The sequence below is a fragment of the Marmota monax genome, unplaced genomic scaffold (assembly GCF_021218885.2).
Source record: "Marmota monax isolate L192 unplaced genomic scaffold, Marmota_monax_Labrador192_F-V1.1 WCK01_AAM20220418_F8-fsc00014, whole genome shotgun sequence".
NCBI lineage: Eukaryota > Metazoa > Chordata > Mammalia > Rodentia > Sciuridae > Marmota > Marmota monax.
Window position 1 is genome coordinate 15,861,648 of NW_026695222.1, and position 19,715 is coordinate 15,881,362.

At 42.4% G+C, this 19,715-nt stretch overlaps 1 protein-coding gene across 2 annotated transcripts in view; it reads right to left on the reverse strand.

Annotated features, from left to right (window-relative positions):
- The window catches only part of Gss (glutathione synthetase), a 38,650-nt gene extending 38,355 nt beyond the window's left edge, over positions 1 to 295 (reverse strand). For both annotated transcript variants that reach the window (XM_046433730.2, XM_046433729.2), the window contains exon 1: positions 188 to 295. The gene's annotated coding sequence lies outside the window, so the exon portion shown is untranslated. The remainder of the gene's footprint in view (positions 1 to 187) is intronic.
- Positions 296 to 19,715: the final 19,420 nt, after the last annotated feature.

Below are 19,715 nucleotides of genomic sequence, written 5' to 3' on the forward strand. Positions count from 1 at the left end.
ATCTGGGATCAACACGCGCTAGCCCAACCCCCGTCACTGGACACAAGTTTCTCAGTGCCTGAGATAGGTTTGAGCTACAAGAGCTCCAGTTCTCTGCGTTCCAATTGCTGGCCTGACCCCTCCCTCACAGCTTTCCTCCAGAGGAAATATGACCCTCGCCAGCCGCCGTTGCCGAGCCCCAACCTACTAGTTCGTGGTCCCGTCGCGCACCGCACTCAGGCCCCCTCGCGCAGTTACCCAAGACTTAGGGGGCGGGGTCTCGGGGCAGGTCTGTGCGCTTGCGCGGACCGCCCCCGCTAGGCTTAAAGGGTAGGGCGGGGAAGAGACCAGTGCCGGTGGAGGTGGACGGCGGCCGGGAAGGGGCAGTCCGTGTGAGGGCGATCTTAGTTTTAAGGGTTCTCTCCTGCACTCAGGCAGACCTGGACTTGGGAAGTACAAGGAGGGGTCAGGCTGGGTCAGCGGGGTGCTGCAGGTATGCTCAGTTCATAGAGCGTCAGAGCTGTCGACGTCTAGTATAGATGGGGAAACTAATGCTCAGATGGGACAGTCACGATCTCAGGGACACCCGGGGGATAGGGGCGGGGGTGGGCGTGGTAAGAGAGTCTTAGGGGCGGGGACCGACACAAGGTCGTTGTGGCTTGTTAGGCGCTGAGCCAGCATTGGAACCCAGGTTATTTTCCCAGACCCGACAAATTCCAGAAAAACGCACCTGATTTTTTTCACCTAGGGTAGCAGTATGGCAAGCCTTAGAGCAGAAGGAACGCATTTTCATTTTTTCCTGGAATTTTGAAGTTAGGAGTGTTCGAGGGTGACCCAGTGTTTCTCAAACTCTTCGGATGCCTCTTGCATCGGAATCTGGGGAAGTTTAGGTTTTTTATTTTTTATTTTTTTAATATATGGATTCATGATCCTACCTTATTCCTGGCAGCCTCCAACGTCATAACTGTTTCTTCTCCCTAGGTTAGGAGACAATTGTTTGCAATTTGAAGCACCTAATGAGAATTTTAGTTAAGTTACACGAAATGTCTGTTTCTGAACCTCAGGGGGGATATGAAGTAGTATTATAACGGTCCTCAACTGACAGGGAAAAAAAGGTCGCTGTATTAACCAGAAACAAAAGTTATTTCTAACACAGCATGAATGTAAAAATTTAAAAATGGGACCCAGGGTTTTCTGTGCAGGTTCCCCACTTCCAAGATGGGTGCCCAGTGACATGTATTGAAAGACCCGCCGATTCCCTGTCCAAGAAAGACGCACGAGGCACTGGCTGCAAAAGCAAGAGGCGATTTATTGATACACAGGCGCCTGCGGGTGCTCAGAGAAACCTCAGCCGGAGCTTCGGTGAACTGGCACACCGGGCTTTGGGGTACAGATCTTTTATAGGGTACAGTGGTCAGTTTTCCTCCTAGCACAGTAACAGGTATCTCATTGGCTCTTTTGAATCCAGCATATAGGTCACTTAAAGGGTAAACTTGTTTTTCACTATAGGTTCCTGGAAAAACCACATAAAAACCATTTGTTATTCATTGTATGGTTTTTCATTGTATGATCCCGTTTGCCCAACCGTGCCGGCTCCTTTCCCAACCATCCTGTCCTTTCTTAATCGTTTACACTTAACTGATTTTCTGAAAAATACATCTGACGTCTGTGCAGGTGCGGAAGCAAGCCCTGGTGATTTATTACTGGGCCTAAAGTTATTGGGCTGGGTTCTTTCAGTATGGGTTATCTCTTGGTGAGATTTAGGGAGGATTCCAGACCTTAACAGCCCTTTGGTTGAGTCCCCTCACATTGTAGCAGATAAATAATTCTTATTTTGTAGGTGTGGCAGCTGAACCTCAGAAGTTAAGTGCCTTGTTCAAAGTGACCCAGTTTGTGGTGGGTCTAGGTCTTTTTAGCAGGGCTTTGCCTTTCTTGCTCCCTGTACCGACATGCTTTGCCCCTACAACTGGCATGACCAATATCCTTGTCTTTCAGGTGTTTTCTCCTTAGATGCCACCCCATCCCACCCCACCAATATGTATTACATAACCCTGTGAGTGTTCTAATAGTGATTAGTACCTGAAATTATTACTTTTAATTGTCTGTTGTTTCCCTCTGCTGAAATGTGAGCTCCATCAAAATCGAGCCAATATTGTCTTTTCACCACTTTTCACACTTTTCCCAGCACCTGAAATGGTTCCTGCCACATAATAGATGCTCAATAACATTTGACGAATGATGGAAATAGGTTAGGAAGGGAGGATGACTGGATACTGATGTTTATTGAGAATTTAGGATGTTTCAGGTACTTCTCACAAATTATCTCATTTAATGTCCTCAGTCTTTCAAGATAAATTCTGTTTTCTCCATTGAATGGATAAGAAAGCATACAAAGTGAGTCAAGTGTTTTGTTAATTTTGATACTTAGATTCCTTCAAGAATCTTCATTAGACACAAAATTTTGCATGTACTATGTGGAGGAATCCCCAGATCTTCTCAGACCCTCTTGGGAATCTCAGATCAAGAAACTCAAGATAAGGGCTAGGGTTGTGGCTCAGTGGCAGAGTGCTTGCCTTGCACATGTGAGGCACTGGGTTCAATCCTCAGCACTACATAAAAATAAATAAACAAAGTTAAAAAAAATAAAAGAAACTCAGGATGAGGGAACTTACCTAGGGTCTTTCTGGCACCAAGCCTTTGCTGGGTCCTTACTCCATGGCAAGGATGGATTCCATTTACTGGACTACAGGGAACCTGTAGATTCTGGAGCAGAGGGAGATGATGATGCACTGAGCTTTTGGTGTCCCAGATCTGGATGTAAATCCTCACTCCACAACCTACCACTGTGATTATGGGCAGGTCATCTCACTTCTGAATCTTACTTGCCTCATTTTCAAAATGGAATCTGTTTTTTCCTAATGTTAACTACTCTTCATTGATCTGGTCATTAAGTTCCAGGTCCTTGGCTAATGACTTTACAGTCATTACATCACTTTTAGCCACAATCCTAGTGGGGGGCTACTGTATAAGATCAGTAGTCTTATGGTTTGTGTGCATCTCTTTTTCTCACTCTCTCTTTTTTTTTTTTTTTTTTTGGTAATGTGAATTAAACCCAAGGGCACTTTACCACTGAGCCACATCCCCAGACCTTTAATTTTTTATTTTTAATTTTGAGACAGGGTCTTGCTAAATTGTGGAGGTAGCCTTGAACTTGGATTACAGGCATGTGCCACTGCTCCCGACTGTCGTCTCCATTTTACAGTGAGAGAAGTGAAGGCTTGAAGAGTGTCCTGACTTGCCAGATAAGACTGCTTGGCCCTGTTAGACATTTGCCTCCCCACCCCCCTACCTTACAATGTCCATGAACTCATACTTTCCCAAGCTGACTGTTGAATTCATTGACATCTCTGTTCTAGAGTTTGTGGGAACATTGGAGTATAAATTAGGTGAAAAAAAAATACAAGGAGGGCTGCACTGCAGTATGAATGGAAATCTGTCCCTTAACTTTGTGCCTTGCTTTTGCCCTCGTGAGAGCCTCTTTCCAAGTCTGGACTGGGCCTTTTGACTGGGACACCTCCCATTCCCAATGTCTGCATTGCACGTGTTCTGCATCTGTGCACATGCCTGTTATCTCTTTTTAGCAAGTGACAACACCCTGCCTGGCATCATTATTTATGAGAATATCTCCCCAGATGGCTGGAGGCCACTGTTTTGGCCTTTCACAGTGGAATTCCTCTGCCTTCTGTCCCCCAGCATGGCCTGGCCCAGTGGTGCTCCTCAGGAAATGCCTGTGGAATCAAAGTGAGGACTCTCCCATGTGTTGAGGATTTACTGTGTGCCAGGCCTGTCCTGACACTTTATATGTGCTATCTCATTTACACTCCTACAGTGCTGGGAGGGAAAAGTTACTGTTCTTATTTTACTGAGAAGACACAGACTTAGAGACTGGGACTTTGCTTTAGGCCCGCTCTCAGTGACTGATGGCACCAGGAATGGCTCTAGGGCCATGCTCTCATTGTACATGATGAACTCGTGGAGGGGCTATGGGCTGACAAAGGGGACACACACATCTTGGGTGCAGGATCCTCAGAGACCTTCTACTTACAAGCTTCTAATCTAGCTCTCATTTTTTTGTGAGCAAAGAGAAGCCCAGAAGTAAAATGGCTTACTTATACTATTTTCTATACTTATTACTTCTCCACTTACTTTTGGACAGGATGGGAACTGGTTTTACTCTTCATTGAACCACCCCCCGTAGTTCAGTGCTTAATCTAGGTCTAAACTCAGTAAATAATTTTTAACTTTTGTTAATTATGATAACATTGCAAAAGATATAAATATTAATGTAATGAACACCCACATACCTACTATACAGATTATGAAATAAAACATTGCTAATATAGTAATCCCCTCTTATCTGGGGAGAATGTATTCCAAGACTCCCAGCAGATGCCTGAAACCACAAATAGTACCAAACTCTTTAAACTGTATTTTTCCTTTATGTACATGGTTATGGTAAAGTTTAATTTATAAGTTAAGCACAGTAAGAGATTATTAAGTAATAATGAAGAAATTCACAGTAAGAGATTATTAAGTAATAATGAAGAAATTCTAACAATGTATTGTAATAAAAGTTATTTAAACCTTATGAATTGTTATTTTAAAATTTTTCTGTTCAATATTTTCAGACCACTGTTGACCACAAGTAACTAAAACAATGGAAAGTGAAACCTGGATAAGAGGAGAACTACTGTGTAACTGAAGACCCATGTGTGCCCCACCACGAATGACCTCTCCCTGTGCCCCCAGGTAATGACTCTCCTGAATTGAGTGTTTATTATCCCCACGCAACTTTGTTTCTTTTGTTAATGTGATGCTTGAGATCAAACTTGTGGCCTTGTGAGTGCTAAATACACATTTTATCCCTGGGATATGTGCCCAGTCTCCTATGCAACTTTTTATTGAGATATAACTCATACCATAAATTCAGTGGTTTTTATTATATTTATAAGCTTGTGCAACCATCACCACTAATTCCAGTACACTTTCATTACTCTGTAAAAGAAGCCCCATATCCATTAGCAGTCATTCCCCATTCTTCCCTCACCCAGCTCTGGAAATAGGTAATTTAATTTCTGTCTCTATGAATTTACCTATTCTGAATATTTCATATAAATGCAGTCATATAATTTGTGGCCTTTTGTGAGTTGTTTCTTTCATTTAGCCTATTTGAGGATTCAGCCATTCATTCAAATGATAAACATTTGGGTTGTTTCCACTTTCCTTTTTAAAATTTTTTTAGTTGATGATGGACCTTTATTTTAATTATTTATTTATATGTGGGGCTGAGAATCAAATCCAGTGCCTCACACATGAGAGGCAAGCACTCTACCACTGAGCCACAACCCCAGACCTATTTCCACTTTTTGCTATTACGAATAATGCTGCTCTGTGCTCATGCACAGTTTTTTTGTGAGTATTTTCAATTCTCTTGAGTAGATATCTAGAAGTGGAATTTCTGGATTACATGTTTAACTTTTTTGAGGAATTTCTGTTTTCCAAAGTGGCTGCATGTGTCAGAGTTTCTGTTTTTACATCTTTACCGGTATTTGTCTGTCTAATTATGGTTATCCTAGTTGGTGTGAAGTGGCATCTTATTGTGTGTTTGTTTTTTCGTTTTTTTTTGTGGTGCTGGGAATTGAACCCAGGTCCTTGTGCATGCAAGTCAAGCACTCTACCAACTGAGCTATATCCCCAGTCCCTATTGTGTTTTTTTAAATATATTTTTAGTTGTTGATGGACCTTTATTTTAATTATTTATTTGTATGTGGTTCTGAGAATCGAACCCTCACACATGCTAGGCAAGCACTCTACCACTGAACTACGACCACAGCCTTGATTGTGGTTTTGATTTGCATTTTTCTAATGATTAATGATGTTGAGCATCTTTTCATGTGCTTATTGACCATTTGTGTTTCTTCCCGAGAGAAATGTCTGTTTAAAATCTCTCATCCATTTAAAAATTTTAAGAGCTCTTTATATATTTTAGATACTAGACTTTTATTAGATATATGATTTGCATGTATTCTTTCCCATTCTATAGTTGTCTTTCCAATTGTGTCTTTTGAAGCACAAATGTTTTTAAATTTTTATGAAATCCAGTTTATCTAGTTTTTTCTTTGGTTGGTTGCGCTTTGCATGTCATATCTAAGAAACTATTACCTAATCCAAGAACAAAGAAAAGCCTAAGTTTTCTTCTAGGATTTTTATAGTTTTAATTCATATGTAAGTCTTACTTATTTCAAGTTAATTTTTTATATGACATGAGTTAGGTCTTGTGCTTTTTTTTATTCCTTTACTAGGTATGTTTCTAAATCATATATGATACTGCTTTTCAAGTTGTTTGGACTTTGTTTTTTATAAACGTAAATGAAACTTTATGATGACACTGTTTTTCCAAAAATCCCTTTGTCCAATTGTTAAATGACTTTGTTCAAAATAAAAGTGAGCAAATAGATTGAAAAACTAGGTCTGGCTCAATTTTTAAGAAATATAATTTAATTTAATTTTTCCCCTATTATTGGTACATTATAATTATACATAATAGTGGGATTTGTTATATATTCATATGTGCACACAATAAAACAGTGTAATTTGATCAATTTCATTCCCCAGTACCTCCTCTTTCCCTCCTCTCCCTCCCCCTAATCCCCTTCTTCTATTCTCCTGGTCTCCCTTTTATTTTTGTTTTTTAATTTGTTCTAACTATACATGACAGTAGAATGCATTTTGACACATTGTACGCAAATGGAGCACAATTTCTCACTCCTCTGGCAATACATGGTGCAGAATCACACCAGTAGTGTAATTATAAGTGTATATAGGGTAATAATGTCTGTCTCATTCTACTGTTCTTCCTGTCCTCACACACCTCCCCACACTGCCCTCTGTACAATCCAAAATTCTTTCATTCTTCCTTAATCCCCCCCCAACTATGGATCAGCATCCACTTATCAGAGAAAACATTTGGCCTTTAGTTTTGGGGGATTGCCTTATTTCACTTAGCATAATGTTCTCTAGTTCCATCCATTTACTTGAAAATGCCATAATTTCATTTTTCTTTAAGGCTGAGTAATAATCCATTGTGTATATGTGCCACATTTTCTTTATCCTTTTATCTATTGAAGGGCATCTAGGTTGGTTTCATAGTTTAGCTATTGGGAATTGAGCTGCTATAAGCATTGATGTGGCTGTGTCACTATAGTAAGCTGATTTTAAGTCCTTTGGGTATAAACTGAGGAGTGGAATAGCTGGGTCAAATGGTGGTTCCATTCCAAGTTTTATGAGGAATCTTCATACTGCTTTGTGGAGTGGTTGCAGCACCAATTTGCAGCCCCACCAGCAATGTATGAGTGTGCCTTTCCCCCCACATCCTCCCCAACCCTTATTATTGCTTATATTCTTAATAATTGCCATTCTGACTGGAGTGAGATGAAATCTTAGAGTAGGCTTGATTTGCATTTCTCTAATTGCTAGAGATGATGAACATTTTTCCATATGTTTGTTGATCAATTGTATTTATTCTGCTGTGAAGTGTCTGTTCAGTTTCTTAGCCCATTTATTTATTGGGTTATTTGGGGGTTTTTTTGTTTTTGTTTTTGTTTTGTGTGTGTGTGTTTGAGTTCTTTATATATCCTGGAGATTGGTGCTGTATCTGAGGTGTGTGTGGTAAAGATTTTTTCACATTCTGTAGGCTCTCTCTTCACGTTAGTGATTGTTTCCTTTGCTGAGAAGAAACTTCTTAGTTTGAATCTATCCCATTGATTGATTCTTAGGTGTTTGGACTTTAAGTGATAACATATCACCTGTATGTTTGTGTAGCTTGCTTTTCTCATTTAGTGCTATGTCGAGAGTCATTCACGTTGTAAGGGTAATTCCGGTTCATGCATTTTCACAGCTCTATAGATCTCATTGCATAAAAGCACCACGTTTGTCTCTCTGTTCTCCTATGAATGGTCCATTGGGTTTTCTTTAGTATTTTTTCCATTGCACATGGCAAAGTCTAGTGAGTATACCTCTTTAAATGTTAAGGTCATGAGCAATTTGCTAGATAATATAAAATTTCTCTCCCCCATTTTTTTTTTTTTTTACCAATTTGCATTCCTGCAAGCAATGTGTTCGAATTGCCCTTGTTCTGTGTCTTCATCAAGATATAGAATTTTCTGGGCTGGGGATGTGTCTCAAGCGGTAGTGCGCTCGCCTGGCATGTGTGCGGCCCGGGTTCAATCCTCAGCACCACATACAAACAAAGATGTTGTGTCCGCCGAAAACTAAAAAATAAATATTAAAAAAAAGATAGAGAATTTTCAGAAGTTTAATCCTTTTTGCCAGTCTAGTGATTGTGAAATGATTTCACTGTGATTTCACATATTAATAGCAAAACTTATTTTTCATTAAATATTTGCATGGCTGGGTACACGGATGCTAGAAAGCAGAGTGTGCACGGCTCTTTGGTGAGGAAATAACTCTGCCTGTTGGATGATGGCAGGGCTCTGGGTTCAGATTATGTTGGCGATTTGTAGGGAGACCATGGAGCTAGGGAATGTTGGGGCAGGTTGATAACTCTGCATGTGGGAGAGGACAATTATCATCTTGAACCTAGTGAAGGCAGAGGTTAAAGTCCTGCCCTTCCATCTCTCTGAACTTTCACCAAGAGGGGAAGGGGCTGCACAAACAGCAAGGCCAGAAGGGAATTGCCTTAAGATGAGAATGGTGGCCCACAGTCTTAGAAATGACCCTTTTCCTTCTCATGATCTCGGTGTTAGTGGGTCATGCACTTTTCTGGATTATTCTGAATTTGGAGATGATGATAGTAAGAAAAAGAAAAGTAATGATCATCTACTAAATACTTATTATGTGCTATGTGCTAGCTATTGTGCTTGTTTTTTAATAAAATGTGTATTAACCTCATTTAATTCCAAATGGGACAGGTGCTGTCTCAAAGGAACAGCCACTGAGGATTTACATACAGATAGTCAGACTCTAGTGCTCTTAATCATCATTCTGTAATGTTAGCTTGGCTTCAGATGAGCCCAGGAGAACAAAGAAGGGAGAGCCTTGCCCAGGCTGGGGTGGAAGAGAAAAAGGGGTCACAATATTTTCTGGGTCTTGCATGGATGAAACAGCGGGGAGCAGAGTGAGAGGCCCAAGGAGAAGATGATTCTTAAAAGCAGTTGTCCCACTTCAGCAGACATGGCCCATTCAGCAGCCACTCGTGGCTGTTCCTCTGTACCCAGGCCCATTCTGGTTGCTGGGTTATCACAGTGCCATCTGCTGCTCCTAATTCTTGTTTTTTGTTTTATAGTTTAATGTATTTTATTTATTTATTTATTTTTTTAAATATATTCAGTCCCACCAGCAATTGTTTTTTTTTTTTAAACATATTTATTTATTTATTTATTTATTTTTTTAGTTATTGGCAGACACAACATCTTTGTTGGTATGTGGTGCTGAGGATCGAACCTGGGCCGCACGCATGCCAGACGAGCGTGCTACCACTTGAGCCACATCCCCAGCCCCAGTTTAATGTATTTTAATAGCAAACTCATAGGAACAGCACAGAAGACCGACAACATTAAAAACATGTACTTGCATGTAGAACAACTCAGTTAGAAAAGTATAGTGATTGGATGGAATCTACTATTTGATAAAAATGTTACAAATACTATTTAGTTGCTGTCAATGAGAAATTTACTTGTTTAAAAAAAATCCAAATGCTTGCATTGCCCAGAAAAGTTTAACAGTTTTATTTATAATTGTAAAATTGAATTGCTGAAACTTGTTCACTGAAACATTTTGACTTGCATTAATGTTTTACATCCCTGCATTTATATTAAACATGCACACACAAATGAAAATGGAAAAACAGCCAGTACCTGAATTCTGTCCCCTATTTTTCCACTCACAATCATATAATTAGGTACCTTTTGACCCCATGGGAAAAAATATCTAACATTCAGAACTACCAATAACAGGAAGAAGAGAAAAAAATATTTTTGAGAATGTAATGTTGCCCATCACAGTGAATTCTTAACAACATTTTCCATGTATGTGGCATGCTAGTTGGATGTCTTGTGGCATAATTGTTACGTGTTTGCCTGCTCCTAATTCTTAAGAAATACCTAATCTTGTAGTGGAGACAGATGATAAATAAAGAAGCCAAGTAATAAATGTAATAAATTTAAAAATCAGGGTATGTCGTACAGAGGGGGATAAGAAAACATAAAGAGAAAGGACCTAATTTAGTTAATATCATCATGAAGGTCCTTTGAGGAAGTGACAACTGATCTGACACTTGAAGGGAAAGATGGAGGCAGCCTTGTCCTAGTTTAGGGAAAGAAGATTCCACGTGGAGGGAGTGGAAGATGCGAAGTCCCTGAGACAGAAAGGAGCTTATTAGTAGTTTATAAGCTCCCAGAAGGCCAGTATAACTGGAGTAGAATGAGTGAGAAGGTGGAGCTACCCAAGATAAGTCTGGGGCAGGTCATGCTGGGCCTCCTAGCTGGGGCCAACGTACAAATCTATAGTCTTCAAGTCTAAATAAGGTCTGGGGACTCAATGATGTTCTCTTCTTACTTGTCCCTAAGGATTGGATGTTGGCATACTTGGGAGTGGCTGGATTCCATTATCTGGTATGGGCAAGGGGAGGCAGGTGAAGACCATTTTGGGCACCTGTCCTTAGAAAGCTGGAGCAAGAACTTGGAAGCTGTATCCCACCTGCTTCTCCAGGTATGTTTGGGTGGGGATGGCCTCAGTAGCCCAGGACACCATAGTACGTCAAACTGAGGGCTATCCAAATACCCTTCAACACTTGAATAGTTAAACAAACTGCACTGTATCCATACCACAGATTGCTACACAGCAATAAAAAGGCACAAACTTGATATAAGCAACAAATTGGATTAATCTCCAGGAAATTATGCTTAGTGGAAAAAAAGTAGTCTCAAAAGATTACATGCTGTATAATTTCATTTATATCCCATTATTGGATGACAATTTTAGAAATGAAGAATGTATTGGTGTTTGCCAAGGGTTGAGGATGGTAGGGAAGTTGGTGCAATTATAAAAGAATAACATCCAATATCTTGGTGATGGTGGATCCACAAACCTACACAGGTGATAAAACTAAAGAACTTAATGCATGTGTGCATACACACATACACACACACACACACACACTAGTATATGTAAAACTGGGTACATCTGAATAAGATTGATAAATTATATCAGTATCAATTGATTATTATCAATGATGGTATTTTTCTATATTTTTTTACATTTTTTAAAGTTGTAGTTGGACTCAATACCTTTATTTTATTTATTTATTTTTATGTGGTGCTGAGGATCAAACCCAGTGCCTCGCACGTGGTAGGCGAGTGCTCTACCATTGAGCCATAACCCCAGCACCTATTTTTCTATATTCTTAAAACTGCACGTGAATATACAGTTATCTCAATAGAAATTTTCAATTAAGAAATAAAATTTGTGCTGGGGGTATAACTCAGTGGTAGAGTGCTTACTTAGCATGCACAAGGCCCTTGGTACAATCCCCAGCACTGCAACCAAAAAAGAAAAAAAGAAAAGAAAATTTAAGGTTTGAAGCATTAGAGAGAACAATAGAGATAATTTTAATAATAAAATTTTTAATACATAAAAACTCAAGACTGTGCTTGAGGATGACTCTTGTCCTTGAGTTTTTAACTTCATAGAGAGATGAACCATATGCCCTGAGACGGGGAAGGAAGCAAGTTATTTGGTATACTCAGGGTGGAACTGGGGTACCATTAGATCTATCTGGTAGGTTCCCAGCTTAATCTTATGAGTGTCTCTGTTCCCTCAGCTCCCAAGCTGATTGACCAAGACTGCAAGAGCAGAGCCATAATCCACTTCACCCTTACACTCCATTTCTAGTTGATATTTTACTGAAGAGAAGAGTCCTTCCCCCATTCTTTATTCTACCAGGTGGGGTTAAATGCTACTCCCGGGGAGCAGCATTTTTTTAAAATATTTATTTCTTTTAGTTGTACACAGTACCTTTTATTTATTTATTTATTTATTTTTAATGTGGTGCTGAGGATCAAACTCAGGGCCTCGCACGTGCTAGGCGAGCCCTCTACCACTGAGCCACAACCCCAGCCCCATGTTATTTTATTTATTAAGTTTTGTGATGGTATCAGAGATAAACTGAGGGCCTTGCTCATGCCAGGCACATTCTTTATGACTGAACTACATTCCCAGCCCTGTCATTTGTTATTAACCGTCTATGTTTTCATGCCAGTCTGAGGTTACTAAACCTTAGGAGCAAGCCCAGCTCCAGGGTGGGGGACATCAGGAAGGATTTGTTGTTGGATTGAACTAAATAGGAAGCTGAGGCAAGTCCATCCTGGTCTTGAGAACCCTAGGCAGGGCCTGGGCTTTGGCACAGGATTTGAGGGGTAGCATCACGGTGATTTTACAAGGTCCTGGGACTTCTTTCCATTGGGTTGGGGCCACTAGGACCTCTCTTACAGAATGTTGACTACCCCAGGCACAGTCTCAAATTCCACCTGCAGAGTGACAGACACAGGGTTTCCCCACATAGACCCCAGGGTACACATGGCCACAGCCTCACCTGTCACACCGTTGACCTCTTACCATGGGCTAAGCACTGTTTCAGTTATCTCTCTCAATACTCCAGACAGATACTCTTTGTATATTCATTTTGCAGAGAAGGAACCCAAGGCTCTGAGAGGTAATGCAATTTATTCAGGGCCACTTAGCTTGCAAATGGCAGAGCAAAGATTTGAGAAGTCCCTGTAGTTGCAGAGCTAAAAAAGAAACATTGCCTGCTCTTAAGGAGCTAATGGTACTGTCATCATGGTGTCTGTTGTAGATCTGGCACAGTCTCAGCTCCTTACATACATTATTTCATTAAATCTATTTAGTACCTCAGTGAGATAAGTTTATGCCCAATTTATGAGGGAAGTTGAAGCTCCACGAAGAAAAGCAGTCTACTTAAGGTCACCTAGTGAGTTCGACAGTCAGACCTCTTCTACCACCTCTTCCCTAGACCTCCTGTTGTTGTCTTCCTCCAGCAGTGACCTTCGGGTAGCCCTTCCCTGCTACTTTTTCTGCCCTCCCCTTGTCCCAGGCCCCTGGCTCATCCCTTTCATTCATATACAGAGTATAGCTTAGATCTTGGGTTTGGGCCAAACTATCTGAATGGCGACCCTTGGGAATACATCTTCTTCCCTAAGATGTCTGTAGCCCTTCTTGTCTCTCCTAGCTGCCTGGCAAGGGGAGTGTTGGAGGGACCTTTCACCCAGGTGCTTACCTACTCATGGTGGCCTGATTGTGTGCAGCCCATGCACTGTAGAGGAGACAGCCAGCAGGACACCCATATCAGTCAGGGAGCCCAGCACACAAAGGAGGTGGGGGTGGGATTGGGCCTCTCAGGAATGGGTGGTTCTGGAAATACGAGCAGCAGCAACTGCTGGCATTATCTGGACTCTAAGAATAGCTTGGGCTGAAGATTGGAGTCTGGGGCCAGGGAAGAGGATAGGAACCTACATTCCCCTCTCTCCTCCTACTTCTTGGCCTGGAAGCTGGGAAGCCTCTCTTTTGCCATACCATTTGTTCTGGGATAGTTTTGAATGGTCATACTTGTCCACCATTGGGCTGGAGGGAAGAGGGTACTCTAGGGTTCAGACTTGGGCTGCCCCACCTAGGCTTGAAGGCAGTGAACTTGCACCTGGGGACCAGCCCTCACTCAAGTCCTGTTCCACTGGTACAGAGTAGGGGCTTTTGTTTTTTAAAATCAAGGATCATACTGAAAGTGACCTTTATTCAAGTAGCACACATTTAAAAAAATAAGTTATACATACACTTGATTAAAAGGTAATATAAGGGGAAAAAAACTGGGGAGGCTGAGGCAGGAGGATCTCAAGTTCAAGGACTGCTTCAGCAACTTAGTTAAGGCCTTGTCTCAAAAAATAAAAATAGCTTGGCATGTACCTCAGTGGTAGAGTACCCCTTGGGCTTAATACCGAGTACTGAAAAATAAAAATGTTTGGGGATCAGTGTCCCTCCCTTTCTTGGCTGTCCCTCCACCAATTACTATTACCACCATCTTTTTCTTTCTCTTTCTTTCCCTCTCCCTCCCTCCCTACCCTTATCTCCCCTGACTCCCAACTCCCCTTCTCTCCTCATGTCTCTCCTTCTCCCTCCTTTCCCTCATTTCCCTTCTCTCCCTCTCTTCCCTCTTTTCTTACTTACAAAGTCTTGCTATGTTTCCCAGCTTGCCCTTGAACTCATTATCCTTTTGCCTCAGCCTCCTGCATAGCTGGGATTTCAGGATTGCACTCCCACTGTTCCTGCTCTGTTACCAGCATCTTGAGTGACTTCCAGAGGCAATCTGTCCATAGATGAAAATACACATACACAAATCTCTCTTTCCTTCTATTTTTACACAGGTGATGGCATGTCCCATACATTCTTATGTTCCTTGACCACCCCCACCCCCGCCAGCCAATGCTGGTGACCAAACCCAGGGCCTCACACATGCTAGGCAAGCACTCTATCACTGTTCTACATACCCACCCCCTCACTTATTTTTATTAATACTTTATCTTGGAACTAGCAGTAATTTATTAAATCTCCACTAGTGCCAGGCACTATTCTAAGCACTTGAGGTATTTTAACACATATAAAGTTCATCACAGCCCTGGAAGGTACGTACTGCTTATGCATATTCGTTGTTAAGAGATTAAGCAATTTTACAAGATTTCATGGCTGGGATTCAAACCCAGGATCTCTGACTTTAGATAAGGTGTTCATCTTCACTACTCTAGCCTGTCTCTGAAGCTTGAGTCATAAGAAGTGTATATTGAACACTTACCAGGTACCAGGCTCAGGCTAGGATTTGGCAGAGTATAAGAAAGACCCCTTCTTTGCTCTCATGGAATGGGCACCCCAGTGCCCATGAGTGTCAGCCAAGGCAGGAAGAGGGAAACCTACATGCCTTGTACCCCCATACCCATGCACAGGTCTGGTGTTTGGACACACCCTATTCCCTTACCCATGAGTTCTATAATCAACAGCCTCTGAGTTCAGAGGACTTGGAGCCAAGAGCTCAGAATTTAGGTGGAAATATGGGGGTTCATATCACCATGTAACCCTAGTGAGCCTTATCCCCGGCTCCCTGGGATCCATTTCAGTAGGGCTGGTGGAGGGTGCATCTCTAATCCAGGGCCCAACCATTGTTTGAAGTTGGGAACAATTGAAGGGCATGAGAGCTATAGATAGACCCACAGCTGCTGTCACCTGTCCCAGCCTGGGCTCTGAGCCCAAGCATTGTCTACACTGGGGCAATCTACCAGTGAGGGCCCCTGTGGGTGGGAGGTTGGCCCAGCTGAGTTCATCTCTCAAGACAGAGTCAGAAGCCAAAACAGAGAAATATAGAGTCTCAAGGGTAGAGAGAGAAAGGTCTAGAAAGACTAAGTCCCTTGAGAAATACAAGGGACTCCTGCCAAAGCCAAAAATGGAGTCTGTTTGGAGACCAGGGCAGAAGGTTGAACTCACAGAAGCAGCAACCAGAAACCCGGACCAGAACCAGTGCTGGGTCCAGAGCACCTCAGTCCAGTCCAAATCTTTGTGCCCATCCCTGTGGAATGGCTACATTTGTACATTTCTCTCTGTGGCCAGGACCACATCCCAGAACTCTTCAGGAGGTACCCTGAAGTCTGAGGGACCCTTGTAAGTGCTCCAAGGGGGCCTTTAGTGGCCTTCAGAAACCAAAGGTCTAGTCATAGCTTTAGTTCACTATGTGACCTTAGGCAAGGATCTGCTCTCCCTCTGCCTCAGTTTCCCTGACTGTTCAATGACAGTTTGGGCAGTTACTAAAGGGTCCTTTTATCCTCCGATGCTGTCAGGATATTTCCCCTCACAAGTATAACTTCCCTCCTCTTGTTGCAGCAGAGGCCGTTGTTCCCTCCTTTCTTTGTCCTTTGTGGGGATGGGGGACAGCTGGTTCCCCACCCCTTCCCCCCAGTAACCTTTCAGCCATAAATCCATGCTGAGGCGTCTCTCCTCCGGATAAACAGCCCTGATGCCTTTTGGCTGCCCTCATCCTATTTTCTGCTTGAAGCATCAGATCTGGGGCCCACTCAAGCCCTTTGCAGCTGCCCAGGGCCTCAGGAGGGGGACAGACCTGGGACAAGCAGGGGCCCAACCACCCCCAGGGTGCCAGGGTGGTGGACCCCTCTTGGGGCCTCACCACCCTGCATGTGGACCATTATGGCAGCCTCCTCCTGAGTCAGTCTTCCTGCCACCGGTCTCGCCCCTTCAGTTCATCCTCCACACCAGCTGCCACAGGGATCTGATGAACACATAAATCTGACCACACAATCTGATTCCCTTTCTCAGAGCTCTTTGATGAAGAAATAAATAAAAACGCCTTTGATGGTGCCCCAACTCCTGCAGGGGAAAGCTCTAAATCCTAATGTGGCTTTTGAAGCCCTTCATGGTCTAGTCCCTATTGCTCCATCCAGTCTCGCATCCCTTTATGCCCCTGGGGACCCAGCCTCAGCTGTGTGGCTGCTCAGGCCTACCTTTATTCTCTTCTGCCTTGGACTTTTGGCTGATGCTATCCGTCCTGTCTCCCCTACTTCAGTGTCTTTACCTGTCCAGGTCCATCTGTTCCCACCTGAACCACCACAGCAGCCTCTTCAACTGCTCCCTCCTACATCTCTTGCTCCTTCCAGTCCCTTTGCTACATGGCACCCAGAGACATGGTCTCTTATTTTCCTAACAGATTCCCACTGTACCTGTAGTAAAACCCAGAGTCTCTTCTGGTTCCTTCAAGACTTGAATGATCTTGCCTACCTGTCTACCTCTTTACCCACACCTCATAAAACTCTCCCCTTGTTCACCACACCCAGCTGCACCACCATTGTGACAGTGCCTCAGAAATTCCATCATGTTTTTTACCTCAAGATTTTTGTATCTGCCATTCTTTTGGCTTGAATGATCCTTCTCTGGGCTCAGCCTGGTTGGCTACTGCTCATCCTTTTGGTCTTACCTCAGATGCCACCTCTTCAGAGAGGCTCTCCCTGGCCAACCTGAATAAAGCACACCCCCCTCGCCCTCCAGAGCATTGCTCTGTTTATTTCCATCATAGCACCTGCCACAATCTTCAATTACCTTCAGAAACATATTTGCTTGTTTTATTTTTTGCCTCCCAGGGGAATGTCAGCTCTCTGATGGAAGAAACCTTGTCATGGCCCTTCCCTTGCCAGTCTGGGTGTCAGATTTGCTTTTGTCCTTCAGCCTTCCCCATTCAGACATCTTCCTTGAGTATCTTTCCTTTCTTGGACAATGAATGTCTCTTGTTCTAATCCTGGATGCCGAGTAGAAGCTGTCAGGTGTCTGTTGAATTGGAGTCTGCTGTCCCTCCTGGCTGTTGTAGGCTTTTCACGGTGTCCCCTCAACATTTCTACTCAAAGAAGAACTCTGACCCAAAGAGGGACTGGTGGCAGGCATATTTTAGGCTGGGTTCTAAAATCCTGGAATCCTAGAACCCTGAAGTTTGAACAGACTTCAGAGGTCACCCAGTGCAAAGCCTGAAACCCCGGGCAACCCCAGCCTGAGTCCTCCTTGGTGTGGGCAGGTTCACTTTCTTCCAAGGCAGCTTCTTCTGTTACTTACCACTTCAGAGTTTACAAATCCTTAGTGTGCATCCAAATTCTGCTTCCTGTCCCTGCCCACTGCTCTGCTTTTGAGGCCACACAAATCCCTTAGGCTCCATTTGCTTCAGGACAGCTCTTTAAATATTTAAAGTCAGCACCTTAACTCCTTGTAGATTGTAGTCTTTGTTGTATCTCTCAGGGAATTGGGTTTCCTGTTTGCTCTGTTATGTTTATCATGAGCTTGTCTCTGCAGGAAGATGTGCTCTGGGTAGTGGAAGTGAACCCAACAGGGCAATTCTAGACCATTTTTGGGGTTGGTTTCTCAGTGCCAGGTTGTACACTGAGCATAGGCAATCTAGAATCAGACCCACATTATACTTGCCATAGGTTAGGCTTATTAGAAGTTCTAATTCTCTAGGCTAATTTTATTGCTTGGTCCCTGGGCAAGAAGCCCAGCATTCTGAGCATCCTTGAACAGTGAAGAGCTTTCTCCACCTGCTATGCTTTCTATAAATGGCTCAAGTCCAGCCCCCGCCCCCCAACCTCTGACCCCATATATAAATTAAAACCATACTCAAAACTATCAAGTTTGATTTACTCATTCACTCAGTAGATATTTATTGACTTTCTATTATATAAAGGCTCTCTGCAAGATGCTGGGGATATTGACCAAACAAACCCCTGCCCTCATGGAGTTCCTTTATAGCAGTGGGAGGCAGGCAAGCAACAGCTGAATTCTACAAAGACAGTTAAAACAAAATGATGTCCCAACAAAAATAATGTTGAGAGAAAGAAGAAAAGAGCATATAATGTAAGATTCCACACATGTGAATTCTGAAAATAGATGAAATTAATCTGCAAAGTTAGTGTCAGTATAGAAGATTTCTCTGTATGAGCTCGGTCTGACATCTGGTTGGAATCCTGGCTCTGGAACTTTCTAGTTCTGTCTCCAGTATCTAAGGGTCTCGGATCCTTTGATTCTCTGATTCAAGCCCAAAATGAGATGATGGACAGCAAAGCATGGAAGTGCTCCCATATGTTCTAAAGCCTATAGACTGAGTGTCACCACCTCAAAACCTGTTGAGTTTGGGGTAAAGGAAGTTAGCTCCCTAAGAATATTTTTAATTAATTAATTAAATTAGGTATATATAACACTTGGTTCATTGTGTACAATTGCAGCACAATTTTTCTTTTCTCTGGTGATACATGATGTAGCGTTGCACCATATGTACAGTCATACATGTACCTAGGGTAATGATGTCCATCTCATTTCACCATCTTTCCTGCCCCCATGCACCTTCACTACCCCTCCCTCCCCTTTGCCCAATCAAAGTTCCTTTATTTTCCCCATGTCTTGCCCCCACCATGGATCAGCATCCATTTATCAGAGAGAATATTCAGCCTTTGGATTTGGGGTATTGGCTTACTTCACCTAGCATGATATTCTCCAACTCCATCCATTTACCTGCAAATGCCATAAATTTTATTCTTTTTTAATGCTGAGTAATATTTTTCTTTATCTATTCATCTATTGAAGGACATCTAGGTTGCTTCCACAATTTAGCTATTGTGAATTGAGCTACTATGAACATTGATATGGCTGCATTACTATAATATGTTGATTTTAAGTCCTTTGGGTATAGATCAAGGAATGAGACAGTTGGGTCAAATGGTGGTTCCATTCCAAGTTTTCCAAGGAATCTCCATATTGCTTTCCAGATTAGTTGCACCAGTTTGCAGTCCCACCAGCAATGTATGAGTGTGCTCTTTCCCCCTCTTCACCAACATGTATTGTTTTTTGTATTTTTTAAAATATTTTCAATTATAGATGAACATAATATCTTTATTTTGTTTATTTAGGTTTTTTTATGTGGTTTGGGGATCGAACCCAGTGCCTCACACATGCTAGGCAAGTGCTCTACCACTAAGTCACTCCCCAGCCCATGTTGTCTGTAATTCTTAAAATCAAGAATTAGGCCTGGGGCTGGGGATGTGGCTCAAGCCGTAGCGCGC